Here is a 15,176-nt window from a genome sequence, read left to right on the forward strand (position 1 = left end):
TCTACCTTGCTCTACTTCTTCATTATTCTTTGCCAATTTTCTCTTTCAACATACTATGTAAATTTTAATCTATCTGTCCCAAGTGCCGATAATAGTGCCCAGAACATAGTTATTGAAGACACTGAATGAACGAATGGAGCTCAGAGTCCTGTGTTTCTCAGCCAGTGACCATACATTCAAGATTTTCAAGTCAGTCCTGCTTTTAACTCTGTTCCTGTCAATATCTCTCTGCTTCCCTTCCTCTTGCCCTATTATCTCCATCCCCCCAGTTCATACTTTAAAGCAACCAGAGTGATCTTTAAAAAGTGGAAGTCTGATCAAGGGTAAGGATGGAGCTTGAGCAAAGCACCATAGAGAGGTGCAGTACCCTGTGCCTGGTCACAGGTGGGAGACATTACCACCCAAGGCCTGAGCCTGGTATGAGCTGTGTAAGAGGGCCAGCTTTCAGGGCTGTGGCCTTCAGTAGAGGATGCAGCCAACAGGAGACAATCTAACAAGGAGGGAGCCAAGGAAATAAATCTGCTACCACTCTCCTCTCTTCCAGTCATCTCCTACAAGTGGACCCCAGTGGCTGAACTCAACTAGAAACCAGAAGGCAAGGGAGTCACTGAGACAGTCCTTAGAAGTTAGCCTTCTTGGACACAGGGCAGGGTGAACAGTGAATCTGGGGTAGGGGCAGGGGAGGGGAGAAGATCGAAAATACCCACTTTTTCTCTTCTTTCATGCTGCTCCACTCGCATGGCCCTTTATATCATTCCCAGAATATGACAAGATTTCCCTCAACACAGGACTTTTGCACTTGCTTCTGCCTGGAGTGCTCCTTCACAGACCCAGCTCCTTCTCATTCTGGTAGATGTCCTTTCCTCACTCAGTTATCTTCTGCTGCATCATTCTATTTCTTTCTTTCTTAGCATTTATTACAACCTTTAATAAATTTGTTTCATTGTCCATCTCCTCCTCCAGGCTATGAAAGCTCTCTAAAGGCAGAAACTTTGTCTTCTTTTAAATTCCAACACCTGGAACAGAGTCTGGCATCTAGTAGGTGCTCAATAAATATTTTTTAAATGAATGAACAGATAAATAACCAAGAAAATTCTAAAAGAAAACAAAGGGAAATTTCTTACACATATTAAATTATAAAGCTACAGTAATGAGAACATTTTGACCCTGACACAGCAATGGAATACCATAGTCCAGAGATAGAATCACTGCAATAGCTTCCTGACTGTTTTCCCTGCAATCTGGTGATTCATTGTATGATAAAAGTGGCACTTAAAAATCAGTGGGGAAAAGATAATTCATAAATGATTTTGGGATAACTGACTAGCAGTTTTTTAAATGATAGATGTTTTCCTTACACCTTAATTGAAATAAGTTGTGTATAGATCAAAGATTTAAATATGAAAACATGAAAAATTGTGTGAATACTTTTATGATCTTGAGAAGAGAAATGCTATTCTAAATATTATAGACAAAACAGAAAACATAAAGGAAAAGAATGATACATTAACTACGTAAAATTTATTTTTTATAAAATATGTTATAACAAGTTTGGAAAATACTTGCAAAAATAAATTTACATAATATATAAAAAGTTCTTAATAGTCAATAATAAAATAGAGTAGTCCAAAAGAAAAATGGGCAAAGGACATAAACAGGAGCCAGCTTGAAGAAATCCCCAATCACAAACTCAGAACAATTTTATCATCAAAATAATGACACAGGATAACTGAAAGTAACACACAGGAAAAATAATCCATGGGTCCATAATGGATACTTAGAAAGGGGTGGGGGTAGTTGAAGTCCTTCTTCTTTACAGAAGAATGCAAACTAACACCTTAGAAAAGAATACTAGAACTAGAAAACCACCACTTTGCAACCTCATATTGCAAGAATTATCAATGAATTCACCTAAAACCATGAGGTGAAAAATTTGCCAAGTTTCTAAAATATTACCCGACAAATTACTTGCTAATGCAAAGAAGACATGTACCTTTAAGATGGAGTTATTTGGTAGTCACCAGTTTAATTTGGTGATGAAACTTAGCACCACTCATTATGGGACTTGACATTATGTGCCTCTTGAAGGGATGTAAAATTAAGTACACAAGCATCACTATCAAGTGTTCATACTGTTTCCAAAGATGCTGATTTATCTGGCCTGGAATAGAACCTGAACATTGGCATTGTAAGTGTTTAAAAGTTCCCTAGGTAATTCTAGTGTGCAATTAAGTTAGGGAGCGAATCACTAATTTAAATATTTGACAGGTAACTATCGATACCTCTATGAATTATTTTGGAATTACATGTGAGAGTCCTAATGAAATGATCTGAAGAAGAACACAAGTGCAATGAAAAATCATCTTCCTGATTTTGTCAGTCTCTCAGCCAATTTATCTTTTCCAAAGGTCGTCTCTCTCCTGTTTCACACTATCATAAATTTTTAAATGAATATGTATCTTTAAATCATGTCATAATGAGAAATTGCCAGTTTGATGGAACAGGAAATTCTACAGATCAAAGATAAATGTTACTTAAGGATTTTTGACATAATACTTTAATTTTAAAATGTGTGTATCTGTCCTCTCACTGCCTAATATGAACACTACTAGAAAAGGAGATTTCACTATTTAAGTAACTTTTGACCTGACAGATTACTTGCTAGTCATGAGGAAAGGAAGGATGCAATTGTACAATGCAAGAATCAGGATGTCACCACACACTGTGTGACTCTATTTACATGAAATGTCTAGAATAGACAAATTTATAGAGACAAAGTAGATTAGTGTTTGCCTAGGTCTGGGGGCTGGTGGTGGTTGGGAATTGGGGGGGTGACTACCATTAAGTATGGGTTATCTTTTGGGGGTAATAAAATTTTTCTAAAAGTGATTATGGTAATGGTTCCACAACTCTGAATATACTAAAAACCACTGAATTATACACTTTAAGTAGATAAACCATATGGTATGTGAATTATATTTCAATAAAGCTATTATATTAAAAAAAAAAGAATCAGGCTGTCATTATCCAAATCTAGGAATCAATCTTAGCATCACAAACAGTGGAGCAACCAGGCATATGAATATCCTCGTACGATGCAATTTGAAGCACCTCTGAAGTAGTCTCAATTTAAAAATGTTTATTTGAATCTAATTAAGGTTTTAGACCTAAATTCTAGGAATAACTTCTATGTTTCCATGAAGAAGCAATGAGACAAATCCAGAAGGTGAACAGTTCTACCAGACTCTTCTAGCCTCCTCAGCAAGTCATTGTAATGGAAGGAAAAGTGTGGATGGAAACAGTTCCAGATTTCACAAGACTTAAGAGATGTAACAAATGCAACGTGCGGGCCTTCGCTGGATGCTATTTTGAGCAAACCAACTAGAAAGGACATTTTTGATACAATTGGAAAATTTAGAAATAGAATGGGTATTTTATGATATAAAAGAATATTGTTAAATTTGTTAGGGATTGTGGTTATATATACTTAATTTTTACAGATGTCCATTGTAATATTTAGGGAGTGAAATGTCATGATGTCTGTAATTTACTTTTTTAAAAAAATCAGAAAAGGGACTTCCCTGTTGGCGCAGTGGTTAAGAATCCAAATGCCAATGCAGGGGACACGTGTTCAAGCCCTGGTCCGGGAAGATCCCACATGCCGCGGAGCAAATAAGCCCGTGCGCCACAGCTACTGAGCCTGCGCTCTAGAGCCCGCGAGCCACAACTACTGAGGCCACGTGCCACAGCTACTGAAGCCCGCGTGCCTAGAGCCCGTGCTCCACAACAAGAGAAGCCACTGCAATGAGAAGCCTGCATACCGCAACGAAGAGTAGCCCCCGCTCACCGCAACTAGAGAAAGCCCGCGCGCAGCAACGAAGACCCAACGCAGCCAAAAATAAATAAATTTATTTAAAAAAAGAAAGAAATATGCAAGTGTGTATCATTAATGCAACGGATTTGTGATACTTCTAACAAAGTTAATCTAAGAGGATAAAATTAGGAAATATGTCTTCAATCTAAACATCTTTAAACAGCTAAGTGAAGTCACATCAATGGTGGAAACAGTGAAGACCTTCTTTGTTTAAAAATGCCTTTTGAATAATAATGTTGAAAAATGAATTATTAGTAGACCAAAAGGAGAGCTCCAAAGTAGCTTTTCAACTATGTATCTAATAAAAATAAGGCCACATGGTGGCACTATACCACCATCTTTCAAAACAGCAAAGACTCAAAATTACATAAATGAACAAATGTAAGAATTTTGAAAGGCATTCTGGATTTATGACTTTATGGATTATAAAACAGTGTGCAGTTGGTTGTAGTTCAGAAAGTTGTCTAATCTGAATGGAAAAGATGACCTCATCACACAGTTTCATATATTATGCTCAAAATCGACAGACAAGAGAGACAGGCAAAGAAAATAATGCTTATTACTATTTGATAGGTTGTGTAGTGCAGTAAGTAAATGATGTTTATGTAGTTTTGGGGACAGCTATTAAATGGCAAAAAGGGAAAAAAAAGATTTTTCCAAGAGATGTTTGAATAAATTAAGAAGTATAAATAATTTTCAGCAATTCTGAGTTCTTTGTTAAAGTACAGGTGCTGTACCAACTTCTGCAGTAGACATGTGCATGACAAAATAACAACACGAATATTATTGAATTTTATATTGTATTTCATAAAATGCTGTTCTTTTTTAAGTAAAGGAAATTTAAAATATATATAATTATTTAATTTTTATACCTACGTAAAAGTTTCATGCACATAAATTCACAAACCAGGAAAAGTCTTTATCATATTTTGATCCCTACATTGGGATCAAAAAAACAGCAATTTTAACCATATGTTAAAAGTTAGAAGCATTGTATTCTTAAAATTCCAATAGAAGTAAACAGACAACAGTAAGAAAAAAGAAACTTGTTAATTTCCTGATATGCTGATCTAGCATTCCATAGTCCAGTTGCCTCCCCTGTGCTGTCCACCCAAAGATTTCTGTCTCATTTCTGGTATTTCTTTTTTTTTTAATTTACTTTTTAGTTTTGGCCACGTTGCACAGTGGCTTGTGGGATCTTAGTTCCCTCACCAGGGATTGAACCCGAATCCTGGCAGTGAAAGCACCGAGTCCTAACTACTGCACCGCTTAGGAATTCTCCATTTTTGCTATTTCTTATCATTCAGGTGATCTGGGGAAGAAGAGGTACATAGATTCTCTCAATAGGGTCAATGGCAAATCAAAAACGAATAGCTATTTTATCCTACTTCTAGTCAAGCCATTGTTAGCTACACTCAAGGACAGATTCACTGTGAAGCTAATGAAGCATGCTTAAGCTTGTACAAGCCCCTTCCAAGTCCCAGGGAAAAGCCCTAGCTTTTGTTCATACAGCTATATATTTTTGTAAAATTTAAATAAGTTTTAAAACACAATTGGTTTAGACCTTTGTACCAACTTCCCACCGAACTTCTCCTCAGGTTGGATGTTGGGTCAATGGTCATGGGTATTTCTGGAAGTCGGATTAATGTTCAGTAAGAAATAATATCGATAATTCCTTAATATCATCCAATACAGTGCTGCACAAAACGTGATGCATGGATCGTTATGCTGGCCCATAAACTGCTACCTGGCTGTGAAGAAATACGTAAAGACCTTTTTTGTTGTACATCTTTCTTTCACTTCATTTTTCAAATAATTAAATTATTTTATTTTACAAATGTAATGGTCTGCAATAAATTGGGCAAAGAAACCTTTTTCACTTGAAGAAACACTGATTAATACCCAGCCTATATTTAAATTTTCCCAGTTGTTCCCAGTATGGTTTTTTTGTTTGTTTGTTTGTTTGTTTGCAGTACGCGGGGCTCTCACTGTTGCGGCCTCTCCCTTTGCGGAGCACAGGCTCCGGACGCGCAGGCTCAGCGGCCGTGGCTCACGGGCCCAGCCGCTCCGCGGCATGTGGTATCTTCCTGGACCGGGGAACGAACCCGTGTCCCCTGCATCGGGAGGCGGACCCTCAACCACTGCACCACCAGGGAAGCCCTGGCCTTACTTCTTAAAGTGGACATGGATAAACAAGAACTCATGTAAGGATAGTGAAGAACTTAAATGGAAATTTTAGATTGGAGAATTTTTTTTTTAACTTAAGACTTACTCTTTAATAACTAAATTTAAATATTGGAAGCGTTGCCACATAGACTTACTTTGTCTAAATTCTAGAAGACAAAATGACCCAAGTCATACAGAGGCATAATTTGAGACCATATAACTGCAGGCATTTTAACGATTAGAGCTGTTGAATGATAAGAGCTCTTGTGAGAGAGAGAACTCCCTGTCCTTGGAGGTGTTCAGACAGCGGATGGTTGTCTTGCTATGAGGAATATTGTAACAAAATGGAAAATTACAGGAGATGACCACTAGGATGGCTTCAGCTTTGAGATGCTCAGCTTCAGAGTAATTTTGCAGCTCCAACTCCATGCTGTGAGAGGCACAGGGCTATTTCAGGCTTCGTGTGACTGTTTTATTCTAGGTGCAGAGATGACCTGGCTACAACATCTCTCAGCTGCTTTTAATCATCAGGGTGATGAATTCTGTAAAATGAAGGAGTCAGAGTAGGTGTCCTCCAAGGTTACTTTCAGCTGTAGCTTCCATTGGTAACATTAATATTCACTGCTAAACAGTGAATATTACTGCTAAACAGTGAATATTACTCAGAGAGCAAGAGTAGATTACCGGTTTGTCATGAAAGGATATAACTCAGGAACAGCCAGATGGAAGAGATGCATAGGGCAAGATATGGGGGAAGAGTGTGAAGCTTTCGTGCTCTGTGAGTGCACCACTGTCCCCAAATCTCCATGTGTTTACCAAACCAGAAACTCCTATAACCTCATTTTTAATGTCTACTAATTGAGTAGACATACGGTGGGTATATCATTTTTTAAAGGATTAGTTTCCTTGGTAGATTTCTAGGAGGGAATTTACTGAATCAAAGAATATGAATATTTTTATGGCTCCTGTTTATATTGCCAAATTTCTTTCCAAAGAGTTTGCATCAGACAACCTGTACACTGTCTTGACAAAAAATGCAAATTAATTTAGGCTAACATTTCTGATTTAAAAGGAAAGCAAATAATACCATATTTTTCATAAATAACATGATTGTTTATATAGAAAAACCAAAGGATTCTACTTTTTAAAAGTGCAATAAGTGAACTTAGCAAAGTTGTAGAATACAAGGTCAATAGTTAAGACAGTTAAAACTCTATTGTATTTCTACATACTTGCAACAACTAGAAAATGATTTTTTTTGGCCATTCTCATACTTGTACATACCCTTTATTCAAGTCACTTAAGTCATCCAAATATTATTCTTAGCTTTGGAGACGGTCTTTTAAACACTGAGACAGCTTTTACACCAAAAGATCATTTTAGAGAAAGAGGAGCCTGTTGTGCTTGAAGCTGGTACAGTGGGTTCAGCTGCACGTGGACTTCTGTGATATAGAGGTGGACCTTTCAAGCACCAAAGCCTGTGTCTTTCATCCTTTCTCACAGCATGAAGTGACAGGGTACATTTACTCAAGTCAGCACTGAATGTGTGTGTGTTCCTCGCCAGATACTGCTGCAATTTTGATTACAATAATTCCGCAAAAGGTGGTTATTCTGCAAAAGACTTTCTTCAGAGGAACTAGAAATGAGCAATTAAAGGTCATTTGTTGTCGTAGTAAATGGCCTAGACCATTCTAAACAGTAAAATCCATATCCGGTTGTTGGCTCAAAGTAGAGCTGTAACCTCCCAGCAGGATTTGTTTGGTTTTATTTATTTATTTATGATATAATTGACATGTAACATTATATTAGTTTCAGGTGTACAATATAAAGATTCAATATTTGTATACATGGTAAAATGATTACCACAATAAGACTAGTTAATATTCATCACCATACATAATTACAGAACTTTTTTTTTCTTGTAATGAGAACTTTTAAGATTCACTATCTTAACAACTTTCAAATATGCAATACAGTATTATTAATTATAGTCACCATGTTGTACATTACATCCTCATGAGTTTTTTTTTTTTTTTTTTTTTCGGTACGCGGGCCTCTCACTGTTGTGGCCTCTCCCGTTGCGGAGCACAGGCTCCGGACGCGCAGGCCCAGCGGCCATGGCTCACGGGCCCAAGCCGCTCCGCGGCATGTGGGATCTTCCCGGACCGGGGCACGAACCCGTGTCCCCTGCATCGGCAGGCGGACTCTCAACCACTGCGCCACCAGGGAAGCCCCTCATGAGTTATTTATTTTGTAACTGGAAGTTTGTACCTTTTGACTCCCTTCACCCATTTTACCCACCCCACCCCCTGCCTCTGGCAACTACCATTCTGTTCTCTGTATCTATGAGCTTGGTTGAGGTTGTTGTTGTTGTTTTTAGATTCCACATATAAGTGAGATCACACCATATTTGTCTTTCTCTGTCTAACTTAACTTCCCTTAGCATAATGCCCTCAAGGTCCATCCATGTTCTCACAAATGGCAAGATTTAATTCTTCTTTTATGGCTGAATAATATTCCAATGTATATATATACTACATCTTCTTTATCCATTCATCTGTGGATGGACACTTAGGTGGTTTCCATTGTCTTGGCTGTTGTAAGCAGTGCTGCAAGGAATACATCTTTTCAAGTTAGTGTTTCTGTTTTCTTCAGAGAAATACTCAGAAGTAGAATGCTGGATCATATGGTAGTTCTATTTTTAATTTTTTAAGGAACCTCCATACTGTTTTCCATAGTGGCTGCACCAGTTTGCATTCCCACCAACAGTGCACAAGGGTTCCCTTGGCTCCACATCCTCACCAATACTTGCTTTTTAATAATAGCCATTCTAGGGCTTCCCTGGTGGCCCAGTGGTTGAGAGTCAGCCTGCCGATGCAGGGGACACGGGTTCGTGCCCCAGTCCGGGAAGAATCCACATGCCGCGAAGCGGCTGGGCCCGTGAGCCACGGCCGCTGGGCCTGCGCGTCTGGAGCCTGTGCTCCGCAACGGGAGAGGCCACAACAGTGAGAGGCCCGCGTACCGCAAAAAAATAAAATAAAAGAAAATAATAGCCATTCTAACAAGTGTAAGGTGATATCTCATTTCTGTTTTGACTTGAATTTCCCTCATGATTGGTAATGTTGATCATTTTTCATGTGCCTGTTGGCCATTTGTTTGTCTTCTTTGGAAAAATGTCTTCAGATCCTCTGCCCACTTTTTAATCAGATTATTTGTTTCTTTGCTATTGAGTTGTATGAGTTCTTCACATATTTTGAATATTAACCGCTTATCAGACATATGATTTGCAAATATTTTCTTCTATTCAGTAGGTTGCTTTTTAATTTTATTGATGGTTCCTTTTGCTGTGCAGAGCTTTTTAGTTTTAAAATTTTTAAATTTAAAATTAAAAAATTTTTACTTTTGTTGCCTTTGCTTTTGGTGTCAAATCCAAAAGATCATCGCCAAGACTGCTGTCAAGGAGCTTACTGCCTATCTTTTCTTCTAGGAGTTTTATGGTTTCAGGTCGTACATTCAAGTCTTTAATCCATTTTGAGTTAATTTTTGTATGTGGCATAATATTGTGGCTCTGTTTCATTCTTTTGCATGTTGCTCTCCAGTTTTCCCAGCACCATTTATTGAAGAGAATATTCTTTCTCCATTGTATATTAATTATTGGCTCAGTTGTCAAAATTAATTGACCATATATGTGTACCTTTTTTTCTAGGCTCTCTATTCTGTTCCACTGATCTATTGATATGTGTCTGTTTTTATGCCAATCCCATACTGTTTTCGTTGCTATAGTTTGAAATCAGGAAATATCGTGCCTCTAGCTTTATTCTTCTTAAAATTGAAAAAAAATTAAATACAATTTATAACAGCATCCAAAAAAATATCAAATGTCTAGGAATATATCTAGTGAAATGTACAAGATCCCTCTGCTGGAACTTCAATACATTGCAGAGAGAAATTTTAAATGACCTAAATAAATGAGAAAGGCCATGTTCATGTATTAGTATTAGTACTGTTGAAGTATCCATTCTTCCCAAATTGACCAATAGATTCAATGCAGTCCTAATCAGAACCCCAACAGGCTCTTTTGAAGAAATCAGTAAGCTTAGTTTAAAAAGTATTTGGAAATGCAAACGAATTGAATCATCAAAACCATCTTGAAGAAAAAGCAAAGTTGGAGTTCTTACACTACCTGAGTTTGAGAGTTACCATAAAGTTATATAATCAAGACAGTGTGATAGTGACTTAAAAATAGATACATATCAATGGAACAGAATAGAGAATCCAGCAAAAGACCCAAGGTGCCAAGTCAATTCAATAGAAAAATGAAAGTCTTTTTTAAAAAATGGCACTGGAACAACTGGATATGAGTATCAAAAAAATTAGATCCTAACTCTTATCTCACTTCATATATAAAAAGTTAATTCAAAATGAATAATAGACCGCATGGTAATAACTGGAACTATAAAGCTTTTAGAGCTGCACTGTTCAATACAGCAGCCACTAGCTACATGTGACTATTGAGTACTCAAAATGTGGTTAGTCCAAAATGAGATGTGCTGTAAATGTAAAATACATACTAGATTTCAATGACTCTATATGAAAAATAAGTAAAAATCACAATCAAATTTTGTATTGATTACATAGGTTGTGTAAGAAATATTAAAACCAACTTCACTTCTTTTGTTTTACCTTAAAAAAAAAAAGGAGACTCTTAGGACATTTAAAATTACATATATGGAGTCTAGAAGCAAAGACACCCTGGTAGCAATGAGCACACCTAATGCTCAAATCTTGGTTTCTAATACCACTCTTTAATAAAAGGATCCAGGGCACCCTAGAGAAGTAGGGATTCTAAAACTGGGGCAGGAAATATACAAGACAAGCTTGGACCATCTCGTAGCACTAGGAAGTAAGAAAATGCTCAGAACAAATAAATAAAAACTCTACATTGATGGGATACACCAAAAGGACAAGGGAGTCAACTGAAAGAGCTCCCAATGGCCAAAACTGAAACAATTTGAGAAAAAAAGGTAGTATTGGGTTATAATCCAAAGTATAAGATAACTATCCAAGAGTTCATACTGATATAAATAAATGATTGATTGAATAACTAAATACACGTGAGAGAAGAGACAAGTTCTCCCTTGGAGAAGAATTCAATATAATTTATGCAGATACTCCACCCTCAAGGAGAGGGAGCATCACTCCTTATGCCTTAGATATGGGCTGCACACAGTAACTTACAAAGAGTACATTATTCAGTCATAAGAAGGAGTGAAGTACTGACATAAAACATGGATGAACCTTGAAAATGTTATGCTAAGTGAAAGAAGTCAGACCCAAAAGACCACATATTGTACAATTCCATTGACATGAATTGTCCAGAATAGGTAAATGCATAGAGAAAGAAGGTAGATTAGTGGTTTCCAGGGACTTGGAAGAGGGGGATATTTGGAGTGATTGCTAATAGATACAGGTTTCCTTTGTGGTGATGAAAATGTTCTGGAGTTAGATAGTGCTGATGGTGGTACAATTTTGTGAACATACTAAAACACTGAGTTGTACATTTTAAAAGAATGAATCTTATGGTATATGAATTATATATCAATTTTCTAAAAGTAAAAAGAAACCTGATGCCTGGGCCCCCATTTTAGCCAACTGAAAATAATATTTGGGGGTGGACCCCAGGCATCTGTCTTATTTAAAAGCTCCTTAAGTAACTCTAATGTGTGGTTAAAGATGAGAACTAACAGTTTAGACCAATAATATTCACAATTAGAGCTCCTGGGGTGAAAAAAATTGGGTTTGCCAGCAAAGAGGTTGGTTGAATAATGGCTGCCAGAAGGCAAGCAACAGTGTCTTCCACAGTGTAATAGCTTGGATTGTGTTTCAGATAGAACTTCTCTCCTCATTGGATACCTGAATATTTATTGAATACCTACTATGTGCTGCTGTTGAGTTTATGGTGGTGAAGAAAATATGGTTCCTGCCCTGATGGAGCTTAGCGTCATGGGGGGACTAGCTGTTCTAGTGGAGAGAAGAGTAGCTAAGGTAAGGAGGCAGGAAAAATTCAAGAAATAAGGGAGTTGGGGGTGGGTATATCCAAGGCATGAAAAAGGGATGGTTTGGGCTTTCATGAGGTTTTAGGACCTTCAGAACACCAGGTCAGGTACATAAGGTAGTCCTGAGGCAGTAATATAACTCTGATTACAAAATTAAGATCTAACCTTGAAGAGTACTCCTGGACATTATCTTTAATTCCATAGGGAAAAGTTTAATTAAAGGAGTTTTATAGTCTGTGGTTGGTATGCAGAACTCTATATGTTGTGTGTTCTTGTGGGGGCTGCCTGGAATTGGCTTTACAGTCTCTGAGGCTATTCTTTATACTTCAAAACTTTATATCATCATTAAAGAAGACAAAGTAACAAAGATAGGCTTACATTTGGTGAATTCTTGGAAAGTTTTTAATGACAGCTACATACAAAGATAAGATCAGCCATCCTGAGAAATCTCACAGGAGAAAGTCATTTCCTTTGCCAAATATTTATTAAGATTCTACAATGGAAACATGGGTAAATATGTAACATACTCTTTATTGATATTATAATACATAGTATAATCTTATTTATATTTCTAGACTTTAAGGCCATCTTCTGTCTCTCCATCCCTGACCAATCCCCTGACCTCATTTCTGGATGCCTAGTTGCACCTGAATGACCTATAAGTATCTCGGGTACCAGGTGGAACTACTCATTCCCCTTCCACCCTCATTCCTCCTGTATCTCAGAGGATGTTAGCCAACTGTCCACTGAGACACTGAGGGTCATATTTGACACCATCTTAACCCCCCACAGTTCACCAATCATTTTCATTCTGTTTGTCCAATCCATCTCCCTCCTCTCCATCTCCCGCACTGCCCTAATTCAGGCCACCATCATTCATACATAGATTAATTCAGTATTTTTTGAGCATACACCATTCATGTGCCATTCATGTTCTAGGCTTTGAAACAAAGTCTTAGTAAACAAAACAGTCAGTGAACATCAGTGAACAAAACTGCCAAAGATCCTGCCTTCCTGGAGCTTACATTCAAGTGGAAAGAGAAAATAAATAAAACAGATAAGCAAAATATATATTGTTAGAAAGTAACAGGTGCTTAGGAGAAAAAATAAAGCAGGTAGAGGGATATGATGTTTGGGGTGGGATTGAAAGGCCCCAATGAGAAGGCGACTTTAAAAATTTTTTATATATTTATTTACTTATTTATTATTTGGTTGCACCAGGTCTTAGTTGCAGCAGACGGTCTCCTTAGTTGCAGCATGTGGGTTCCTTAGTTGTGGCATGCAGGCTCCTTAGTTGTGGCATGCAGCCTCCTTAGTTGTGGCATGCAAACTCTTAGTTGTGGCACGCGTGTGGGATCTAGTTCCCTGACCAGGGATCGAATCCGGGCCCCCTGCATTGGGAGCATGGAGTCTTATCCACTGCGCCACCAGGGAAGTCCTGACAAGGTGACTTTTGAGTAAACATTTGAGAAGGAAATGAGGAAGCTAGCCCTAGGGATACAGGGGGCACCTCCAGAGGAAAAAGTACATGAAAAGGATCTGGGATGGGATGGTGCCCAGCCTGCTCCAGGACGGCAAAGAGGCCAGTGTGGCCACAGTAGAGTGAGGAAGTGAGAGAGGAATAGAAGGGAATGGAATGAAGTTAGAGAGTTAGTAAAGACAAGATCCTGCAGGTCATAGTAAGGAGGTGGGGTTTTGTTGCAAATGATAGGGGAACCATCACAAAGTTTTGAGCAGAGAAATGACAGAATCTGACTCACTATTTTAAAATAAAAGGATCACTTCGGGTGCCATTTTGAGAACAGACTGAAGTGAGGAAAGCATAGAAAGAGGAAGAGAAGTGAGGCTGTTGTAGAACCTAGTCGAGAGCCTGTGGTGGCCTGGACCAGGGTGGTAGCAGTGGAAGTTATGAAAAATGATCACATTCTGGATGTATTTTGAAGGGAGAGCCAACAGAATTTGGTGACTAACACAATGTGAGGTGTGAGAGAGAAGTCAAAGATTACTTAAGCAACTGGAAGGATGTAATTGTCAGTTGAGATGGGAAAACTGCAAAAGAAACGTGTGTGTGTGTGTGTGTGTGTGTGTGTGTGTTTGGTGGTGGTGGTGAGTGACTCTCAGAAACTCAGTTTTAGACACGATAAGCTTGAGATGGGGACTTTCCTGGTGGTCCAGTGGTTAAGAATCCGTCTTCCAATGAAGGGGACACAGGTTTGAGTCCTGGTAGGGGAACTAAGATCCCACATGCTGTGGGGCAACTAACCCTGCGTGCTCTAGAGCCTGCACGCCACAACTAGAGAGCCTGCGTGCCACAACTACTGAGCCCGTGCACTCTGGAGCCCACACACCACAACTAGAGAGAAGCCCACCACAACGAAAGGCCCCACATACCGCCACGAAGAGCCCACATGCTGCAACTAAGACCCGATGCAGCCAAATAAATAAATATTAAAAAAAAAAAAAAAACTTGAGATGCCTTGCTAGGTATCCAAATGGAGGTGTCCAGCAAGCTTCTGGACATACGGGTCGAGTTCAGAGGAGAAATCTAGGCTGGGGATGTAAATTGGGAAGCTGATTGCATATGGATGGTATTTAAAGCCATGAAGCAGAATGAAATCGTCATCTCAGTGAGTGTAGATTGAAGTGTGACAAGACCTAACTAAGCTCCGAGGCTCTTAAACACTTAAAAGTGAGATAAAGAAGAACCAGAAAAAGAGATTCAGTAGGAGCAGCCAAAATGATAGGAAGAAAGCCAAGCAAGTGGACACCAAGTGCAGAAAGTATTCCAAGGAAGAGAGAGTGATCCACTTAATAAATGTTGCTAGGTCAGATAAGATGAGAAGTTAACCTAGGAATTAGTAACACGGAGGGCTCTGGTGACCTTGAGAACAGTCTCAGTTTGAACACGGGAGTCAAACCTGACTAGACAGGTTCAAGGTGGAATGCGGGGAGAGAAATGGGAAACAATGAGTAGAGACATATCTTCCACTGAGTTTTCTTGTAAAGGAAAGAGGGAAAGGAGTAGGAGCTGAAGAGGGAACTGGGGTCCAGAGTGGCTTTTTTAAAGATGAGGGAAATAC

The sequence above is a fragment of the Orcinus orca genome, chromosome 2 (assembly GCF_937001465.1).
Source record: "Orcinus orca chromosome 2, mOrcOrc1.1, whole genome shotgun sequence".
NCBI classification, from domain to species: Eukaryota; Metazoa; Chordata; class Mammalia; order Artiodactyla; family Delphinidae; genus Orcinus; species Orcinus orca.